Here is a 20,424-nt window from a genome sequence, read left to right on the forward strand (position 1 = left end):
GAGATGAACATAATTTATTGCCTATTACTAACAGACTGGAACAGTGAGAACTAAAAGCAAACTAAAAACACCTTCCCCCCCTAAACCCATCCTCCTCTATGTCCTCCCCCCCGAGCACCTCCCACCAGGACTCCTGCTCCACCGTGGGCGCCTGTCCACAGGCTGCAGCTCCAGCCTGGAGTCTCCTCTTGCAGGGGCTCGTCCACAGGCTGCAGCGTGGAGATCTGCAGCATGGGACCCATGGGTGCTGGGGGACAGCCTGCTCCACCAGGGACCTCTCCACAGGCCGCAGGGGAACTGCTGCTGTGTGCCTGGAGCTCCTCCTGCACTTACCTTGGGGGCTGCAGGGCTGGTTCTCTACGTGCTCTCACTCCTTTCTCCAGCTGCTGTCATGCAGCAGTTTTTTTTTTTTTTTCCCCTTTTTGCTCTCCCAGAGGCACAACCAACATCTCTTACAGGCTCGGCTCTGGCCAGCAGCAGGTCCCTTGGATCTGGCTCCGATCTGACAAGGGGCAGCTGCTGGGCTCTGCTCCCAGATGCCAGCCCTGCAGCCCCCCCGCTACCAAAACCTTGCTGAGTAAAGCTGATACACAAGTCAGTGACTGGAATTTGCTAGTACAAGGAGAAGCACTCCAGTGGTATGTGAGCAGTAGAACCCCAGCCATATTGTGTTAGTTGCTTGTTTCTGGAGCAGGAAGCTCTGCCTGGAGGAGCTTATGGTGCGAGTGGAAGCACTCATGTTCCAGCTCCTGGAACAAAGTGGTCACTCACACAGACGCAGGCCTTCAGGGTTAGAAAGGAAGTTTGCATCTTTGGCAGAGATTTTCCATCCTGTTCTGTAGGTGCTTGAAGACCACACATCTTGTCTTCAGTTGAGCCTGGCTGCACAGCCAAAGCCTTCTGCACCCTATTTACACTATTTTCAGAGCGTGTTGCGTGGAGGAAGTGTAGAGCAAAGGTGTTGTTAATCATTAGGAGCAGTTCTCCCTCAGACATTTCAAATCTTCCTGTGCAGAATGTCCCCATAATATCTTGGCTGTTAGCAATCAAGTCTCCAAATTACCAATTTACAATCCTAATCAGTTCTGAAATTAACACCCCTCCCCAACATCCCATCCCACAGCAGAGAAGTAGGACTAAAATAAAAGCTATTTGCCAGAAAACAAACAAAAAGAAGCCACAACATACTCCAACTCATCCAGCGTGGATACAGTAAGTACAGTGACAGTGTTTGCTGAAATTTTCTAAACAATATCACCTGTTCATCTGATGTGTAAATCATTGCTGGTGAGCTATTTTATTTTAATTTTTAGTCTATTTGGATATCATGAGAGCACTGTAATATAAATGAAATTAAAGAATGAAAGGAAAATAAGGGAAATATTCTTAATTTATTGCATAAAAAGATAATTTGAATTTCTAGTCATGTTACACTGTTTGAAAAATAGAGTACTGTTATGTGCTTCAGGGACTGGAGTTTGATTGTTGATAGCCCTTGAATATATTTGCATAGAACAAAAAAATCTTCTGCTTAAAATATTGCCATACATCAGACCCCAATGAAGCATATTTTCTTAGTGTAACTGCAGGAAAGGTTTATGCTAAGAAGACCTGAACAGGAAATTCAGTTATGTCCCATTTCCATGCTACTCAGAGATGACTGAGTTCAGAATGTCATGTGTCTTTTTTTTTTTTCAGTTCCTCTTACATACTGATTTGAGAGATTCATTATTTTACATACATGAAGCACTTAGGAGTAATGATAATAATTTGGTGCTTGAGACAGCCTGTGTTGATGCGGGATAGGACTGTAGTTAGGAACGAGCAGAAAGGATGTTCAGTGATGTCACAGATAAGGACAAAATAAGCATGCACCTGAAAGATGCAGCAACAAATCTTTGTTTTCTAGCAAATTTTAAGCCTTGATTTATTCAAATGAGGAATACTCACTCTAGGCTGTTAACTGTTAAAAATGGGTGTTGATTCTGATAATCTGGTTCCTTGATTCCTGAAGTGAGGAGTGGATGTTTCTGGGATGGAGGCTGGGAGGCAGACAGAGGTGACTGCTATGGAAAGGCAACTAAATTAGAGGTGCAGGAAAGCCTTTTATTTTACTGTTTTTGTGCTACACTCATGCTGAATGGTTTGTTTTTTTTTTTGGTTTGCTAAAAGGTTCTTTGATCTCTTTTTGATAGCTGCACCCATGCAATGTGAGAGCAGGAAGGTCACCACCTGAGAAGGGGTGAGCAGTGCAGCAGCCATTGTGATATGACTTGGGCACCTGTTGTTCATCACCACCTCTCCTGTTTGTTTATAGCTGCAAACCAGTCCAATGCTCTGGGGAAGAAGCTTAGAACTGATCCCTAGGAGTTTAACTGGAAAAAGCTGAAGGAAAGACATGCATAAGCAAGCAAGGAGCAGCAGTGAGCATGGTGAACATGCTATGGTAATGCAGGTTGATCGGTCCTCTCGGAAGACCAGCCCACCGCTAACAGGTCTGTGCACTACACTCCTCCATTTGAGACTTGGCAATCAGACCACATGCTGCGTTTTGATATTCTTTTTTTTTTTTTCCATATTTAAATGTTTGTAAACTGTGAACAGTCTGTCTCAGTTATCTGCACTCCCAGTTAAGTTTCAGAGCAAGAAGTGATATGTACGTGTGTGTATGCACCACAGGTTTTGTCTGTGATGGCCCTTCTGAGAGAGCTTCTGTTCCCCAGCTTGCCTCTCGTGCTGTGCATGTGCCCCATGCTCTAAGCTGAAGGGCCAGCCATGGAACAGAATTAAAAGCAATTAGCACAGAGCCTGCTTAACTACACCTCCCTGATTTAGGTGCAGGCCTGGGGCTTACCAAGGCAGCTCATCCACCTGCACAGTCTCCAGCTAGAAGATCAGGTGCACAGTGTGACCTGAGCTGATCTCAGTTTCCACATCCAGATCTCAGTTTGAACAATTGGCCTCAGAGAATTGTGTATGGGGTAAGGAAAGGCTAGGGATCCAGCACTTCTGGAAGGATCCACTGGGTACCTAGAGGTATAAGCTGCTTTGAAAGCAGGTAAATAGAATATGTCTGAGTTAAACCCCCAGTGCCTGCTCATTTGGTATTTTTCATATGTAAATCTATGCCTACCTCAATTTTCCTTCTGCATTTGCATTTCCATTTATATCTTCTTATGAGAAGTCATATGTGAGTTTTAAAAAAAAAGGGGGGGGGGGAAGGAATGAAAATGGAGAGCAAATAACTTTCAAGAACATAAGATAAAATTGTTATGTTACAAAGGAAAACATGTGACATCTAGCACACCAAAAGGTATTACTTCCTTAAATAAGGCTGGGTTTGAATATTATAAACTGAATGTTGTAGAAGATTAAATGCTAATAATCAGATCAAAAGTGGATATATGAGATGGGAGATGATGCTGGGAAATTGCTTCCTAGACTGAACAAAGACGAGGACTGGAGTAAAGTTATTAGCTCAATTAAGGAGAAAGATATTTTGATGAAACTCTACACTCAAATAAATCAAGTATTTAGGATATTATTAAAAAAAAAAAAAGACTTAAATCTGTGGACAGTTTTTATTTGACAGCCTCTATGCCAATGTAATCTCAAGGCTTCTCTGATTATGAATGAGTGGTACAAGAAGTTATCTGCAAGAAATAAACATAACATTTAGCAGCCTTCCAGTATTTTACAAGGAGTTCCTGAAGTGGATTTCACAGATGGGAAATTATTGTTATCCCTGCATTTTATGGACAGGAAGGGAGAACTCTTGTGGTTGCAGCTTTCTCTGTTTTAATCCTCGTCCCTCAGACTTGGGGTAGTACATAGCTCTCCTGGTGCTTCTCCCCTTGTGAGCCAGCTGCAAGGCCGTGAACTCTGCTTTCAAGACTGATTTCAATGATGAAGCATTAAAGAAGCATTTTAGGTTCCAGTGATCCCCAGTGTAAGATATTGGTGGATGCTTATGAAGCTTTTTCTTATATCCCAGTCTGTTAACTTTTCATTAATTCAGGGATACTTCTAGAAACATAAAATGTGTAACAGTGGATTGACTACACTATAACTAAAAGTAAAAACAAAATAACTCCCTTAAACCCCAAAGGCCCTTGCTAATTGACCTGACATGCTAATTAAGCAGTTTTGATCAGAAATAATTAACATAATCCAGCTAGACCAATTAGAACACTGAAAAAAAAATCATAACTTTATAGGAGCTTTAATTTTAAGAGTATCGTTCGCAGTGTGAAAGACCAGCTGATTCAGCAACACAAGCAGGAGTTGTGAGTTGAGGAAACAAGTTATAACCCACTACACATGGAAATAGTAGATAAACCTAAAAGCCATGACAAGACATTTTCTTTGTGGCAGGGAGAAGACGAGCAGAAAACCTTTAAAACTTATTATCACCTCTAGACGAGGCAGGCTGAAGAAGACAGAGTAGTCAGCTGTTGCAGCAGCACAGTGAGAATGATCTAAATGCTGGTCCCACACTGTAGCCACTGTGGCTAGGTGAGAAAATCACAGCCTGTAGGACGCCAACATTTGAAATTTACCCTCGGGAGACACTGTTAGCGATTATTATTTGTTATTTCCACCACAGAAGACTGGAAACCTCAAATCTTACTGCCTTAAATGCAAAGGAAGAGAGAACAAAACCCTACTAATGAAATGAACAGTGAGTGATATGATTGCAAATAAAGTGAGACAGCTGTGTGGGCTGTAAGCTGTGGAGATGGTGCAAACAGTTGCTTAATTTGTTTTTGGGTTTTGAAAAAATAGAGTAGTTCAGTTGGAAGGGATTTACAAAGATCATGCAGTCCAATGGCCTGTCCACCTCAGGGCTAACCAAAAGTCCAAGTGTGTTAGAGAGGGCATTGCCCAAATACCTCTTGAATGCCAGCAGGAACGGGGCATCAGCCGTCTCCCTAGGAAGCCTGTTCCAGCTTTGGCACCCTCCCAGGACAGGAACTTTGTCTTGTGCCCAGGCTGTCCCTCCCCTCGCACAGCTCCGTGCCGTCCCCATGCCTCCTGCCCTCGATCACCGGGGAGCAGAGGCTGGCACCTGCCTCTGCGCGTCCCCTCCCCAGGGAGCTGCAGGGAGCAGCACGGCCGCCCCTTGCCCTCCTCTCCTCCAGGCTGGGCAGCCCAGGTGTCCTCAGCCTCTCTCAGGACGTGCCCTCCAGCCCCTTCACCAGCTTCGCTGCCCTCCTCCGGACCTGCTCAAGCACCTCAGGGACCTTTTTATGTCGGGGAGCCCAGAACCGCACGCGATGCTCAAAGCGAGGCTGCAGCAGCACAAAATGCAGCAGGAGAATCCCCTCTGGGGCCGGCCATGCTGTGCTTCGTGTGCCCCACCGTGCGGTTTGTCCCCTTGGCTGCCAGGGCTCCTGCTGGGCTGCTCCCACCGGCCCCCCCAGCCCCTTCCCGCTGAGCTGCCCCGCAGCCCTCGTACCCCAGCTGTGCCTGTGCCTGGCCCTGCTGCGTCCCAGGGGCAGCACCCCGCGTTCCCTGGGCTCAGCCTCATGCCGCTGCTCATTGCCTGCTGCCCCAAGCATATCCAGATCCCTCTGCAAGGCCTCTCGTCTCTTGACCATGAACAGCAGCTGATACTGAAATGAGTTGTGAGAATTGAACCCACAGAGATGCTCAGCAGTATGGAAGCAAGAACGGGTGGAGTAATTTGACTTCTAACAGCAAGATGCTACACAGAGTGGAGAGGAGCCACGAAGGATGCAGCACTCCCCAGGATCACACCAAGGATTACTTCTGAGCCATCCTTCTCTCTGGCAGCCAGGAGCCAAGAGCCATGCTCACCTAACTAATGAGGCAAACTCCCAGACAAGGTTCCCCACAGGCTTTAATTAAACCATCTCAATACCTTTGCTATTTTTCATCCCTGTTTCAGCTGCAAGGTGGGGTGTGCTGTCCCGGGCACAACATCCCCAGGTTCCCATTCCAGCCCATCTCCGACGATGTGGTGCTGCCAGACGGTGTGCCGACACACACCTCTGTAAGGGTGGGCTGTGTGGGAAGATGAAACAGCATTTGGATGTATTAGCAAGAAGAATATCAAGCTGCTATGATGTTGCGTTGTATAATTTTGTATTTCTTATTTTTTTCTTCTGGCAGATAGTTGTCTTGAGAATTTAAGCAGGTGCATAGTTAGACTGAGATTTTCAGAACATACATTTTGGTCTTTAGGTCGTAACTGATTTAGCCCCAGGGACAATTTTTAGTAAAACGCTGCATGGAAACCTTTGTGACTGGAAGCTCCCTACCAGGGAGTGTTACATTTGTAACTGCCTATTTAGATATTGATCTAATGTTGAGAGGGTTATGTTGTTTTTTGTTTTGTTTTTAAAACCCACTTAAACCTATTTTCACAAAGTACACTTCGGAGTCTAATACAGGAAAATAGATCCTGTAGGAAACTATCTGCAGATCTCAGCATTTCAAGCTAAGTTCTGTCTTAGAACTTCACTTTCTCTTAGTGGCCTCTAGAAAAGGAGTTCCCTATGCACAAAATAAACACCCTGAAAGTCCCCAAAGCGATGACAGATTTGAACACTTCACATGAAATATTCAGGGAAGATTTTTTGTCCCCTGAACCTTGAGACACACTTTGCTTTCTTGCACGTCCCCAAAATGCCCATCATCTCAGGGAATATGGATTTCAAGGCTCATATTCAGTTGGACTGACTAATTACTTGCGTTGTAATGATCAACCTGCCTAATTTATCACTTCTTTGAACATTTAATTAGCCAACAGTGCAAGACAATTAGGTTCTGAATTAGGATAAATTAAAATGCTAGCTTTGCAGCTTTAAGGATATGCAAGCCACCACCGATTGCTGCTGTGAAAATATTCAACAAAGCAGATAAGAATGCAAAGATCTCAGCCAGGTTAATGATTCTGAAGTAACACAGCCTTTGAAAAGCTAACTATGAAATGTTTCATCACGTATCAATCTGTCTACACCGAAGGACAAAACCAAGAAGCTGAAAATGGCAGTTTCCTCCTCCTCCCTGCACAGCTCCAGCTCCCGCTGGTGAGAGGCTCATCCAACCACCCGCTCCTCTGCTCCTACCCCTAGGTCTCTGAGGTCCCAGTTCAATTCCCATACACATCCACTCAGGGGCAAGGTCACATTTTGCTTTCCTGTAAGCAAAACACTAATCTGTATTCCTAAGTACTCCAAAACTGCTTTGGAAATGTCCCAGTATCAGGCACGTAAATGTTTTTGAACAGATATAAGATAATAAACCTGACTATAGAGCTCTAATAGGAAAAATGAGCATTGGAAATGGCTTAAGATTAGTAGTCAGTGGAGATGCTTTGGTAAAACTAGCAGAAGTGCTTTCATTGTGTTTGCTGTCATTTGGTTTCCATGACTAAGCCATTGTAATAAACTGAAAAGGACCAGGGATAATACTTTCAAAGGTGCTCAAGAATCACAGGCCTAATTCTTGCTGGTTTTTCAAGAGACTCATTCTCAGTCTCACACCTGCAGCACGTATTGAGGTGCCTGATTTGTATTTTCTCAGGATTACTATAGAAACGATGGGACTCTTATCTTTGTATACTTGGGTAAAAGCTGTGATAGAAAAAAAATTGATTGTCCTAATCTTTGGGCTGGTTTGAAGTCTCTGAGTCTTTGTTCTTGAGGTCACTATTCAAATAGTCACCATGCTGAAGGCACATGCTTGTAGTACAGAGATAAGGACCAGTGGATGCATTTCTTTCTTATCTAATGAATGTAACTCTACAAATGCATTCAGAATCTCCTGAAGAGCCCTCAGAGATGCTCACGTACACGAGTATAAGGTACTGATTGATACGGACACCACTGGTTCTAAGCAGCAACGCCAGTTCAGTTCCAAATAATTCTGACAACGTTTTTCAACGGTGTATTTAGTGCTAATTAGTCCATTTTGGATTGTTTGCCCAAACTACACAATAATATCACTTCATTAAAAAGGCTTCAATTAAAGAAGAGAGAAAAAAGTTCTCATCAGAAAGCTATCTGCACGCATTATACAAGCATTCTCAAATTAGAGATGAAATTACAGCCTTCCTGTTACCATGAGAACAGCAACATTTCTCGCAGCCTGTTAAAATTATTAACTCAAGGAGCATATATCTTTTTAAATTTCATTATTATTTATATGGGGTTGTGCAAGCTTTGGCTAGTCCCACACTAACCACTATTAATCACATATCAAGTGTACTATTGCCAGCATGGAGAGAGCTTCCACCATTTTTTGCCAGCAGCTATAATTAGCTTTTATCCTTCTGTTGCCTTTTTTGTACTAGCAGCGTGTGGACATTAAGGCAGGAACTGTTATAATGAAAAAAAAACACAACAGAAAAGCTTATGTCTCCAGGAATCTTACAGCCTGTGCTCCACAGCAGCTGGCGAGTTCAGTGGTGGTCTAAGTTCAATGGTGTGGGGAAAAGGAATAGCGGCAAGGGCTCAAAGCACTTTGCTGCCAGCCTGTGCTTCCTGCGGGTTTCACTGATGGCATCAGGTCACCCAAGAGCCTGAGTGTGATGCAGCAATGTGCAGAGGCCAGCTTTGCTCGCGCAGGACAAGGGCTGTACGTTCTCCCTTCTGGCAGCCATTCGATCCTCGGGCGTGCGTGCTGCCCTGTGCTCTCCTTCTCACCTCAGCAGCAATCCTAACAGTTTGCCTTCAGCAGGGAGAGGCTGGAGGAAAGCTGCTGGGAGCATTTGGCTCTGCCCAAGGAAGATTAACGGCAGGAGTGAGGGTCTGCACCAGCGAGCCTGCTGTCAGCGTGTGCTGTCAGCAAAGCTGGCCTGATTCATGCTGTATTTCATGTGCTTCGCCTGCCCTGATGGCTCAAAGGAGATGAAGGGGACATTCTGAAAATGGGTCCAGCTGCCTCGTTACCCGCCAACACCGGAGTTGCTGTGGCTGCCTGGGCCATCCATCATACTCTGGCTCCTGCCTGGCTGCCAGCTTTCAGGTTATTCCAGGAGAGGGCAACTCATTCAGATGGATGTTGGAAGAAAACACAAGGTGAATTCAGGTGTGGGGGGTGCACAGCTCAGAGGCATTTCAGTCTTTATTTATAGCATGCATATTTACTGGATTCCTGCTCCCATCTCAGGAAAAGACAGATAAAGTTCTAGGATTTTGTAAGTCACCAAAGTCACAAAATTTCTTGACAATTCTGATTCTCTCCTTTAGCTAAATTGCTACCTAGGCACAGTCAGACTTTATTGCCTTAAAATTAACCGTATTCTTTCCTTCTGTTACCAGCCTGAACTATTAGACCAGCTCAAACAAAGCCAGCCCGCAACAGACAGCATAAGTGCGTGTTGGTACACCTTGTCACAAGTTGAGCCCTTTCTGTGGACACGTTGGCTCTGAGGTGGTCGGGCCACACACTACAGATTCCCTGCACTCTGCAAGTGCAATGCAAGGTAAAAATCATTCTGAATTCTTGCTCTTTTTCTTTCTTTAGTGATTTTTTTCTGGGGATGAAAATAGTCACTGTGAAGAGGCCCTGCTCTCCCACTGTCAGTTGTTAGAATATCGATGGCTTTGTGCCCCACCCGTGTGCAGCAGTGCCCTTACCAGGGCTGTAGGTCACGCATCTTACCTATGCTCGTGCTCAGAACACTTGTCGTGCTTGTAAATCACAAATGTCTGTGCGAACCAGTCAAGAGGTGTTTCCCAACAAATCTTTTGCAACTGCATCATTTTAATTTTATCTAGGTCCTTATAAAGTACAAAACAATTCCAGAATTAAGAGTGTCTTACGAATGGAGAGCAGCCCTTTAACCCCCACTGAAACCCACTTTAAAGTATGGTCAGGCACAAGGCAGCACAGTAGGACTGGTCCCAGTACAGCCAGCTGTCTCTGAAACACAAAGCATTTGATACAGACACTGGACCTGCATTTTACCAGTCTGAATAGGGCCTCAGCTCAGTGTATTATCTGCAGTGTATAAAATCTAGCAAATAAAGCTAACACTTATTAATAGTACTGGAAATACCTATTTTTAAAAGGTTTTGTATTGTCTCATGTTATCCACCAGATTTTTGGTTACTTGTGGACCCAGAATCTCTTCTTTAGACTCATACCCAGTGCTTTAATAGTTTTGCTGCCTCATCTTCTTAAAGACCCTAAAGCCTTTGTGATCAATATCCACTTATTGTTTATGAAAATAGAAGTAGGATAATAAAAATATGTTCATACTGAACTATGAGGATGAAGGTAAGATAAAGGAGGAGTATCTCTACAGATTAAAATAGTTTTGAAGATAAGGAATGCCCATGTATTCTGGGGGAAAATAATAAGATTCCAGAGATAAAGTAAACCATAACAATCTTTATGATAATGGGAGAAGAGCACATTAAGAATTTTATTAGCAAGAACTACAAAAATTAGCTTTCCCCATTTTCATTTTAGAACCAGTGAACATTTTGTTTCCATAATAAAAACAGCAATGAAAAGAAAATTGGACACAGGGCATTACACTTCTTCCTCTGCAGGCGAAGATGAAATTCTCCTCTCTCGGAGGACTAATATGGACAATCCAGGCTTTAGCTCTGGGGACCATGGTGGATATCACGAATGTGCCATCTAACCCACTGCTCCCACCACTTCAGAGCGCACTCTGCATTTGCTGAGCGTGACTTCAGGAGAGTCACACCTTCTCAGCCGTTCACACCAGGAACAGGAATTGTCAGTATACTGATGGATGAGGGGAAAAGTTTTCCCTTACACCTTTCTGCACGTTAGCTGCAAATGAACCCAGAGCAAGGGCCAGTATCCACACGATGCTGCAGCGCAGGACCTCCAGCAGATGCTGACACTGCCTGGCCTGAGCACCGTATGAAGCACTGTGTAATAGTGGAGGTATGACACAGAGCTTAGGAAGAGAAATATCTGCACCATTGTGAAACTGCAACCAGAGGCTTTTTATGTCCTCCCCCCTGCTGGTTTAGTATTCAGATAAGGCACTTCGGGATTGCAGAGAACCTACTAGTGACAGAAAGACTCCTTGGATGGAGCTCAAGGGAGTAGAAACTTCCTACAGACAGAGCCACTGTGAGACCTGTGGGGAGCAGAAATCAGCTGGGAACAGCTTAATGTGACTATTGGATATGCTCCTGAAGCAGTCTGAAGAAACTGCTTAGCTTGCCTGAATAACAGGTCCAGCCTACACAGCCAGCACCTTCAGCATTTAAGGTTGTGACTCAGGTACTAGAGCCATTTTGTTGCTATCTGGCAGGCAAGCGTACAATGTCTGGTGCTTCTTCAGTCAGCAGATCCTGAGATAGAATTCAGAAAGTGACTTGGTACCAACATTAACTTGAATTCATACTCCAGAGATTTTGCAATATGACAGCCACTAAACTTCTCGGGTGCAGCTCTGACATGCTTCAGGCTTGGAGGAAAGCTGCTGTTTCCACACCTTTAGCTTTTCTAAAGCACTTTTCACCAGTGCACCTCAGCCACATCATCCTTTCTTAGCACTGTTCATAGAAATATGGGACTTCAAGTTCATGCAGTGCCTCATTGCGAAAGCCCAATTTGGGTTCAGGTTGGCTACTGAAGCCTCTCTCTGTAGGATCTTTATTCCCATCTCAATAAAATGTGCATAGCAGCTCAAGAACAAAATACAACCCCATCTTGTAATGATCATTATGCTGTATTTTGAAGCCCATTTGTCACTTCTCAGGAGCCATTTCTGATATCATAACTTTGCACGCTCACTAACTGTAAAAAAATTGCTGTTTCCAGCATCCAATCCTGAAAGAGAAGATTGTGTTCAGTGATTGCTCCAATTGCATTGCCAATGAGTCGAAACACTTTTTTGCTAGGACCATTAAGCAGACTAGGGGAACATTCATGTATGTTTAATGCTCAGGAAATCAGTACAATTGAATTCCAAGGATCAGAGAGAAAACAAGTAAAATTAGAAAAGTTGATGGAATGAGGAGAGGAAAATGTGCACACATTGCTAGAGAACCTCGGCTTGAAGAAGCTGGCTTGGGACTTCTTGAGACTTTTTGCTGTAGGAATCTTATCCTGGATCAGTCTGTCCACTCAGCTACCTTTGTATAAGCACTGGCCCTAAAACAGGAGAGTGAATGTCAGATCCATTACAACTCCTGCAAAGACAAAACAACCAATCCATCACATTTAAGACTTCACGTTAACTCCAATCTCCGATTCACAGCACTGAAGAGTTACCTGATCAACATCTTCACACCACAAAGGCCCAGGTGGTGTCCAGGTTCAGACAGAAATTAGATTATTAGTTTTGAGATGCTACTTGATGGTGTTGAAAATACTGAGTCGGTATTGGACTGACTGAACTCAGTTGATAAAGACTGGCTTAATGTTTAAAGGTGGACACCAAATTGTGCGGGTTCCTGCAGTGAGAACTGGGACAGGCTGATTGACTCCCAGGCCCTGGCAAGACCATCCTGTCAACATGCCCTTCATTGCTCTCCTCCCTTTCCAGGCGTGGGGGAAGACCTAACATCCATTTTTCTGCTAGCAGCAGCTGTGGCAGTGTACAGCGGGGAGGGATGTCCTCTCAAGTATTGCTGCCAACATCTCATGCTGCTTCAGCACTGAATTTTTTTTTCAGGCCACCCTATGAGGTCTGTGAGAAGCAGCACATACTTGCCCCACTGCTGTGCCTCCAAACTCAACCCACAGCACTGAATGCTGTCTCATGGTAACCGGGAACAGTTGTATCCCCTCTTCTCTTTTTGGAGTCTTCTCCATTTTAAAGAAGTGACAGGACTGGCATAGACAGCTCCTATCCCTTTGAACCATTAAACTGCTATGGATTTATTTTATTGCCCTTGATTATGAGTCCTCTCTCTTCACTGAGCTGTAAATAAAAGCTTTTGACTTTAAACACAGCTCAGATATGTCATGATTGAAAACAGCCTGCTGCTCTCTCAACATGTTTATCTAATGTCTGCAGGAGTAAGAACAGGGAGCAGGAGAGCAGATGGTGCAGCTATCTCAGTGCAGAGAGTACAGTCTATGTATGCAATATGTAGACATCCAGTATTTCCTAATGCAACACTATAATTATTGTGGAGAGGGGATTTTATTTTTAAACTGCAGCTTAAATGAAACGATCTCTTCAGACCACACAGGTTCAAGTACAGCTGGAATGATAACAAGCCTTTTCTCAAGGCAGGAGGGAGAATCCCAAATACACAGGCTAAGGTGAGCAGGAACATAGGACAAGGAAGTAGAGCAATAAACTACTGAATGGATAAGGGATTTCTAGGGAAAATAATAAGGGACAGAAAGGTCCCCCCTGGAAACTTTCCTCCTTCACCTTAGACATATTGGAGGGGTAGGAGAGGGCTGGTGTGTCTTGGGAAGAATATCAGGGAAACTGCAAAACTAATAGGGAAAATAAGCAGCGGGATCTTTCCAGAGGGAAGGGCACTGGTGCAAGTCAATGTCAGAATTTATTCTGATCAGATGCTGAACAACTAGTAACCACTTATTCTTCCATCATCCAAATGACAGCCTCTTTCCCCTCACATCATATGCATTATTGAGTAAGAACTGAATTACAAAGACCTAATTAATCCTTTCAATTAAGTTACCATTTTCATTACTTAATTCTAAGTAAAGTGCTGTATTTTGGACTGGTTCAATAAATAGCCAGTGTCATTTATCTCCCTCCTTCTCATACACAATCTCTGAAAAGCAAAACAGGGCATGCTGAACTTGGCTTAATGAAAAGGCTTCCTTCAGAAGTTACCTCAGTAAGGCAATAGCACAAGGAGGCATATATCCCTTTGAAACAGGACTGGGGATTATTAGTTATTTGTACAGAAGGGAAGAGATTGGTAATAAGGGGGAAATAATGTTTAGGTAATTTTTTAGTCCTCCTAGTTTAGAGCAGAGAGAGTTGAGGTGCTGGTGGGCGAGGGCACGAGTGTGCACGGTGCTGTGCAGGGCGATACAAAAGGCTGTCCTGGCTCTAAATGGCTCAGCCCAGAGAGCCATTCTTTGTAGTCAGGGGGCCTGTGGGCAGACAGTGCTCCACAGTACCCCAGGTGTAGCAATCTGCAAAGTGAATTGAGAGCTAGGGCCTGCATTTGGGCAAGAACTGACCAAAATAGCAGCTGCGTAATGGAATTTAAGAACTGCTGCACAACAAAGGAGTCGCAGCGATGCCCTCCGACAGTCATTCCTGCCAGGCAATCTGAAAGCATTTTCCTTCTTCAGTGATCTGAAGCTTCTGAAATGATTATATACTTTCCATTTCCCCCTCCTTCCTGAGATAACAGCAACAGAATACTTAGCGATATCGCTACCATTGCTAATTTTGCACGGTTGTCCATAATTTACTTTACCTGTGTTCTCATTTTCCCCATTTGTAAAGTACAGCTTGTACCTACATCAGAAGAGCTTTAAAAGGAAAAAGGGATTTATATTAAGCACGATTCTAATCTCTTCTGTAGTGTATATAAATAACTTATGCACTGAAAATTCAGCCCCGTATTCTGCAATATTTAGATTAATAGATCTTTTTTTTTATTACAAAAATAATAAAAATTACAGAACACTCAGAAATAAGTGGCTGGCTAAAGCATTGTTTTCTAGCAGAAAATATTTGTAAGTGCAAAATGACCTTATAGTCACAGGCTGCATGTAACAGCGGAGATCTGTTGAAAAACAATCCTAAGGAGGTGCCAAGATTTTATTATTATTTTATTCCTTGCAGGTTCTTGTAATGTTGGAAGGCCAGAGTCCTGAGAACTGGGTGCAGAACAGGAGCTCCCTGTTGGTGCTTGCCAGCAGGTTGGGAGGAAAACAGCCCCATGACAGCAGCCCAGTAGGGAAGAGAGTGCAAGTGAGGAAGGGCACTTGGTTGGACCACTCGGGTCTCATCTGCCTGAAAGAAGCTGTGGTATTTTCATTCAAATGGTATGTTCTCAGCAACTTTAAAGTAGTGGCAAACACTGGTGCTAGGGAGTGTCTGGACAGGAGAACCAAGTTTATGTTTTCTGGGTAATGTGGCCATTCTGTTAGACTAATTGCAGATATACTGTGAGAGGCCCATAAAAATAGTTTATTCTGGTTATAAGGACTTATGAAGGAGTTTTTATGCTGCTGCTACCGTTCCAAAAGAGCTGCATCATGAAGCTGCAAGAAACAACCTCTAAGTGCAGATTTGATGCTATCATAGCTTCTGCAGCAATACTACAACCCCCAGCAAGCTGGGGCTGAGGATGATGGTAACTGCAGGAGCTTCCTACCCATCACAAAGCTGTGGTCTCCCTTCAGTGCATTACATTCTTTAATCCCTGTGTGTAATGTTGCTGTTTGAGAGTGAGGAAGTGTTATTCGTTCCTGAATGTCCTGAAAATTCAATTGAAGTCCCCAGGATAATGAGTGTAAACTTGAACCATTAAATCCCATGGCCTAATCTCCTGAAGAAACCAGGCCTTTGTGACCACATTGTCAATCTACCTCCAAAAAAACAACCAACCAAAACAACCCCTCAAACTTAAAAACCTGCTGACCCATTTTAACAAAAATGTACATAGCATAAATACATTCCTATAAAGTTTATGTCAGTTAGTGTCAACCTAACATAGAGACACAAATGAGCACCTCTGCCAGTGACAAGGCAAGTGGGCCTCGGTCATTGTGCTCAGCTTGGAGGTTACTGTCTGGCCTGTCTTGCTCAGTGTGGCTCTCACAAAGGAGAGCTGTGGTTACTCTGAGTGGAAAAAGAAGGGTAAAAAGGAACAGAAGGGTCAACTTCATAGGAAGTTCAACTCCATTAGCTCTGTTGTTCACAGAACAACTTTGTGTTTTTATTTTAGACCACTAGAAATCAAAGCTTTCCTTTCTAGTACCAGAGCAAATGGGTGAAGCAGTTGGAAATTTCTGAAAATATTAATGGCGATAGTAGTAAAGGTTCACTCTGTTTGGTTCTTTTTCTAATGAATTCTGAGTATAAAAGTATATTTTAATCATGGAGTATTTTTAAAGTAGTTCATAGTGTTGTGTTTTTATTATTATTATTTAATACAATGATTCCTCTTCTCTAAACTACTGAATTATTCAGGAAAAAAAATCCATCCAGTACTTCCTCCACTGACTCAAACAAGTCAGGGCTGAAGTAGTATGTTTTAGAATGGGACTCAAGCTATTTATTTAAAAGCCTTTGTACGTAGTCAGCTGGCAAACTATGTCCAGCAATGACAAGTAGACTTCTACGGTCAGAATTCCTCACAACACCAAAGGAAGAAGCCCAAGTCATCTGAATGACCTCAGTCACCCCAATTAACAGCAAAGCACTACTTAAAGTCCATAGGCTTGACTGAGCTTGAACACTGTGTTCAAAGAAATACTGAAGATTCCAGATGTCTCACATTTTCTATGCATTTATAAAAATAAAATGACCTTTTTCTGACTTTTTACAGCAAAAATAGAAATTAATCTGAAGTGTTCTGTGGGATTTTGCTGTCCTTGACTCAAAGAGAAGCATGCTTTCCCTTCACGTCACAGAACAGTCTCTAAAGCTGCTCACGAAGGAGGCTGGTGGTCCGTGCAGTCCGTACTGTCAGACGGTTGGCATCTGAACCTGTTGGCTGGCTTTTCTTTCTGGTCACTTCCATGGTGAGTGGTAGATGGGGCACAGCTGTGAGCTCTGAAAGTAGTTCTCTGTGTATTATTGCTACAGTAAACAAGTGGTTTCATTTCTTGCGCTGAAGAGAAGAAAAAAGTAATCTATACAAGGTGATGGATGATTGCACTCACCATTTGTAACGTTTTAATAAAATTGTGGGAGGGTTTTTCCTCCCTACCGCATTCCCAAAATCAGGTAATTTTTTAAAACCTCTTTCATAGTCACAGATATTACATCCTTCTTTTTAAGGTTAGAGATATTCCTATTTTAACAAGTACTTAAAAGGCGCAGAGGTTTTTCCTGTAGCCCTTTCAGATGGCAAGGTTGATATGTCATTCACACAACTGCAAACTGCTCCCACAGCCCTGCGTCGCTTTAAGATCCCCCCCCTCCAAGTGGGGCACTATCTCCTCTCCTCAAGAGCCGGGCTCAGGAGGGCTTTGACAGCCTCAGGAAGGCTCGAGAAGGAGGCGAGCACCCTTCGTCCATAGCCGGGCACTTCCCCTTACTGCCACAGCAGGTCGTCACCTGTAATGGCAGCGCAGCTGTGAGGAGAGGCGGCCCCTGGGCGGGAAGGCCAGGGCGGCAGCGGCTGTGTGGTGTGGTGCGCGGGTGAGTGGGTCTTCCCTCAGACGTGGCTTCTAATTGCGTGTGGGGAGCATGTGTGAAGTGAAATGAAGGGGTCTGGGGAGCTTCGGAGCACGGTGGTATTTGCAGGTCTATGATGGAGCTTGTGCTGGCTTTGCTAGGAGGGTGGATGAGCTGGTTTGTGTGTGACAGAAAACAAGGCACGGGGCAGTGGAAAGGAACTTAGAAACCCGATGTTTAAAAGCACAAAACAAACCTCATGGAACCTCAAATTTAAAAGCATCACAATATAAAACACAAAGAACTGTAGTTGGTTGGGGGGGGTGGGGTAATATATTTAACTACTGGCTTCATCTGAGCTGGGGCTGCAGGCAGGCTGGGCCCCAGAGCAGCTGTGTGGAGGTGCCTCTGAACAGGGATACGTGAGGTTTTTCTCAATGTGTGCAGCACTTAGGTCTAATTCTCCTCTGATAAGATGCATTTTCATTGCATGTTAGTCATAATTAGGTTCAAACGTAGCTCTGAAAGCAAAAGTGCCGGGCAGCTCCGAGGCAGTTCGGGGACGGTGAGCCCTTGTCAGGCCCGGTGGTGCAGGTGTGCTCCTCCAGCGCCAGCCAGGTGGAGGAGGATCTGGCTGAGGAGTAAAACGCTGACTAGACCATGCCGAGATACCTCCTTGAGAAAAGACAGAGATTCTAATTATGTGAAACAACCTTCTCAAACTTCCTGGTAAGGATAAGAGAATAAATTAGGCAGTTTGGTACGTGAAGGGGTTCGGGAGAAAGGAGCTTTACAAATGCTGTAACACCGCTGACTAAGTGCTGATTTACAGTAATTCCTTTCATTTCTTTTCTAATTAAACATCTCCTGAAGGATCAGGCCTGTCAATGTGATCTGAGGCCTATAGCCTGAAGTGTGAAGTGAGGCAAATTGCATGACTTACTTGCAATGATAGAGTCATTTTGGAAGGAGATTGAAAATCAATACTTGTCATCCCTGCGCAGTGCTCTTTATTCAGAGGGGCAATTTGTAAGTGTAATCTGTATGAGTGTAGTGGGAGCATACAAAGTTACAGTACTAGTCATGCAGAGTGAAATGACAGAATATAAAATATAGGCTTATTGCCATTTTTATTCATATTAATGTCAAGGAAGCTTATTCATAAGTGCAACATTTTAATTCAGTGCTGTGCAGCCAGGCCACTCGCTGCAGTTTTTGGCTTAGGCTGCAATCACCATAAAGGGTACCGGTGGCTGACATAATTTGTCCACTGACAATGTTGGGCAGTATCTGTGTGCATCTGCTTTCAGCTGTGGCAAGGCAAACAAAGGCTAAAAAAAGAAATGGATCAACCCCACGTATGCAGAGAAAACAGCAAACAAGCTCTTGGTGATCATGGGGCTTAGTCAAACTCGAAGAGGATGGCAGCATTGGAGTGCAGATGCAATCACAGAAGACAAGAGGCACTCAAGAGCTTGTGCTTTTCTCAAATGAGAGTACTCAAGAGAAGAAGACTGACAGCTCTGGCTTACTCCAAGCATAATAAAGTCAGGTGCCTTGTTAGGTTCTCCTTGTAACTCTGGCAGTTCACTTTAAACTGTACTGGTAACTGCAAAAAGTTCTCCTCTCAAATTTTTCCTGAAATGCATTTGCTGGTTATGATGATTGTTGGGACAAATTAGTTAGGATAAATTAGAGAGGGACAAATGGGCTGTGGTAGCACTGTTGGGCTCATTTTGCGTATTCGCTGAAACAGAGCTGGAGAAGTGAGCTGTAATTCTAGTCAGCACTGCTACCACTGTGCTGGCTTAAGTACTTTATCATGCTGGAAGAAACTGTGACATCATAAAATACAGTATGACATCTCTCTCTGGAAAAGGAGTTTAAAAAGAATGACACACAGTTATTTAGAAAAAAAAGCACCGTTGTTATTTAGAAAGCACTCCTCTCCTAACAGCACTAATCCCTTCCCAAGATAAAGAGATTATAAAACCAGCTTAAATCCTTCCTGTGGAAGGCTAGTGCCCAAGAATTATCCTGAGGAGAATGTGGGTTTCTTATAGGTGTGTTTTACGTCTCATCTGGCTCAGAGGGAATTTTAAGTAGCTGTGTTTGAATTTTTTCCTGATTGTGGGGACGGTTCCTTTGCACCCTCCCCTAGCCCAAAAGGTAGAGTAGCCAAACCAAAACCAAATGCACTTCCTACAACTCCTGGCTCACATTGTAATTGTTTTTAAACAATAAAAAGGTTTCATAGAGACAGTCTGGTCCTGAGGCATCCATGTCTATTTTCTATTACTTTGGGAAAACAAAATAAGTGAGAATTATGAAAAAAAAAAAAAAGACTTACTAAATTGGGAAGGGAAGGCTAATTTCAAACATCTTTTCCCCATTTAAAGGATACTTTGGGAACCAAACCTGTTGACAAAAGCAGGTGTTCAGAGACATGAATTGCCAAAGCAGTTCTAAAGCGCTGCCCCACAAGGCTCCCAGACCTCGTCCACGTGGGTGGGAGGAGCAGGAGAGCTCAGTGACATGCTTCTTGCTGCTGCTGCATCTACTCCCAGCCCACCCGAAAGCAATTGACATGCCGTGTTTCCTGCAGATGGACCACAAATGGCACATGTACTGCTGATGCGCTCTGGCACTTGGGGAATGAGATTGCATTTGCCAGTTAGCTCGCCAGCAGCCAGATTTAATTTGGAAAAGAATGGTCCACAGTTGTTGCAGAAATAGCAAAGAGCAGATTTTTAATCATCCTCTGTTCCTCCCTGTTCAGTCTCATCCCCTAATTGGTAAATGAGAGGCCCAATCAGCTCAAATCAGGGGAAAAATGTGTCGGAAGCAGCCAGGGAGACAGAAAACAGAGGTACCCACTTCTTGATATCATGATCTTGCAGCTGTTTACAAGTCAGATTTAGCTAATCAGAGGGTCCCAGGGAGAGATTAGTCTCTCTTTCTAGATTCTGTGTGTAAATTGTGGTAGAAAAGAGCTTTTTTCCACTTGCTGCCCTGATTATTTTTGCATGCTGTTGACTGTTTGCAGTTTTATCCACCAGAAGGGACATATAATGTAGTTTTATGTTTGTAGATAAGCATAGCTAGACTGATCAGAAATTAAAATATTTTTAACTGGGTGTAGTAAAGAAGTAAATTTCCTATTT

General features: G+C 43.7%; 1 protein-coding gene and 1 long non-coding RNA gene across 1 annotated transcript; one reads left to right on the forward strand and one right to left on the reverse strand.

Moving 5' to 3' along the window:
* The window catches only part of LOC308180671 (uncharacterized protein), a 463,846-nt gene that overhangs the window by 211,395 nt on the left and 232,027 nt on the right, over positions 1 to 20,424 (forward strand).
* Positions 16,273 to 17,304, reverse strand: LOC308180685. Its single transcript, XR_013941127.1, has 2 exons — positions 17,201 to 17,304; positions 16,273 to 16,751 (listed from the first exon to the last, which is right to left on the reverse strand). It is a non-coding gene; the product is annotated as an uncharacterized lncRNA (long non-coding RNA).

Source organism: Anser brachyrhynchus (genome assembly GCF_964034855.1).
Source record: "Anser brachyrhynchus genome assembly, chromosome: 20".
In the NCBI taxonomy this organism is placed as follows: Eukaryota; Metazoa; Chordata; class Aves; order Anseriformes; family Anatidae; genus Anser; species Anser brachyrhynchus.